General features: G+C 46.4%; 1 protein-coding gene across 1 annotated transcript in view; it reads left to right on the top strand.

Annotated features, from left to right (window-relative positions):
- The window catches only part of scfd2 (sec1 family domain containing 2), a 150021-nt gene that overhangs the window by 119553 nt on the left and 27968 nt on the right, over positions 1–2500 (top strand). The window lies entirely within an intron of this gene.

Raw genomic sequence — 2500 nt, forward strand, 5'->3', positions numbered from 1 at the left:
ACACACACACACTCACACTCACACACACATGGCTGGACACTCATATACACGTGTGTGTGTATTGGTTTGGCCCTGACTATGGCAGAGGTAGGTGAGACCTCACCAGTCTGTTTGTGGCTGTGCGTCAGAGCTTGCTGCTGCCAGTGTGTTTTGGGTGCACTTGTGTGTGTGTGCACGTGTGTGTGTGTGTTTGTGTGCGCGTGTGTGTGCGCATGTGAGTGCGCACGCGTGTGTGTGTGTACGTGCGTGTCTGCATGTGCGTGTGCGTGTGTGTGTATGTGTGGTGTGTGTGTGTGTGTGTGTGTGTGTGTGCCTGTGTGTGTATACGGTAATGTGCATGTGTGTGTGTGTGTGTGTGTTTATTTTCAATGTTGTTTTGTTTATTAGGGCTTACATAACTCGAGAAAGTATGTATAACTTTGAATGGCCAAACTTTTTTTACCCCACCACAGGACACACCAAATGAAATGAGAGCTAAAAAAAGAGAAAGAGTGACAGAGAGAAAGACTGAAAGTCTGAGGAAAAAATAGACAAACTCGGTCAGAGAGAAAGAGAGAGAGAGAGAGAGTGAGGAAAAGAGTAAGACAGAGACCAAAGAAGAGCGAGAGCGAGTGTAGGAACGGCATTTAAGTATATTTTTATTATTTAATTATTGAAATGATTGATTTTTTTTCTATTTGTGTTTTAGAGTGTGCAACCTTCACAGGTTGGGAGGGCAGTATCCTATAAGCTGGAGCACTAGATACTGACCTCATTCAGACTCAGTGGACGAGTCTGCTTGTGAATGGCATCTTCAGCTCCATAGCTAACATCTAAGGTCATGGAAACAACTGCATTTTACTTGCATATTATATTTATTTTGCAGTTAAACTCAAAACAACAGGGAATGGTGAACTCTCTCTGGAATTCTTTTTGGAAGGAAGGCTGCTAGTCTCACATGCTGTACCCGCACCTTCCATATCGTAAAAACAATAGGAAATGTTTTGCCCACTTCAGAGGGAGAGAGAGAGAGAGTGAGAGAGAGAATGAGAGAGAGAGAATGAGAGAGAATGAGAGTTAGTCATGTGTTCCATGTACCTGGTTCTACCTCAGTGATGCCATTGTGTGGGCCACCCTCACACAGAGGGACTTCCTGTAAACCTTGCAGAAGATCAGAGGAAACACTATCTGGCAAAGAAGAAGCAGCCCTAGTCCCTGTGTTCCCCTGCTAAACACTCTGACCTTTGACCCCTGTCAGTCACACCGGGTGGTTCCAACGGGCGGAGAAACGCCAGCACTGACAGCCGAAAAGCATGGAATAGATACTGGAAAAACAGTTAAGAGAGCGTGGAAAAGCTTAAGTGCCTTACAAGGAATTCCAGGTCCTTTACAGCCATGTGTGTCTGTGTGTGTCTGTGTGTCTGTGTGTGTCTGTGTGTGTTTGTTTGTCTGTGTGTGTGTGAGTGTGTGTGTGAGTCAGAGGGCCCGTGCCTTTGTGTCTGTCTCAGAGACTTTCTCTGGCTGGCTGCAATGACATCAGCGTCTGCCCTCTGTGTCCCCCTCCATATTTTCCTACCCCATTAGCAGGATGAGGGGGTCCTCATACGCTGGGCCTCCTCTAAGGACTGGCCAACAAAACCTTTCCATTCCATTTACAGTGTTCACTGCTGCAGTTAATGGACTTTGTGTATGTGTGTGTCTGTGTGTGTATGTGTATGGGTGTGTATGGGTGTGTGTGTGTGTGTGTGTGTGTCCGTGTGTGTGTGTCCGTGTGTGTATATGTGTCTGTACATGCATGTGTAATTGTGTGTGTCAGTAAATGTGTATGTCTGTGTTTTTGTGCTTATGGATATGGATGCGTGTCTGTGTGTGTCTGTGTGTGTGTGTCTGTGTGTGTGTGTGTGTCCGTGTGTGTGTGTGTGTATGTGTGTCTGTACATGCATGTGTAATTGTGTGTGTCTCTCTTACTTCTCCTGCCACAAAACATCTGGGTACCTCAAAGCTGGACAGGTAGAGAGGACTTGCAGTAAACAAGGACACATGCAGTACCTCCTAGACACACACACACACACGCACATGCACACACACACACACACACACACACACACACACACACACACACACACACACACACACACACACACACACACACACACACAGGCAAAGTAAGAGAGAGAGAGAGAGAGAGAGAGGGATTGAGAGAAAGAGAGAGAGAGTGATTGAGAGAGAGAGAGAGAGAGAGAGAGAGTATAGGGTCATTTAGATTTAGAGTGATGGAGAAGGGGGCCATGGGAGGGAGAGAGAGAGAGAGAGAGAGAGAGAGAGAGAGAGAGACAGAGACAGAGAGAGAGACTGAGAGGGAGGAGATGTAAAGTTGTTGGTTTTGAAATTCTCCTAAGGGCTTCACGTCAGGGTTGCTTTATTCAGGGTGATGCAAGAGAGTGTCAAAGGCAAGACCAGCATCCAATTACCAAAGAACATACACACACACACACACACACACACACACACACACACACAC

The sequence above is a fragment of the Sprattus sprattus genome (assembly GCF_963457725.1).
Source record: "Sprattus sprattus genome assembly, chromosome: 2".
NCBI classification, from domain to species: Eukaryota; Metazoa; Chordata; class Actinopteri; order Clupeiformes; family Clupeidae; genus Sprattus; species Sprattus sprattus.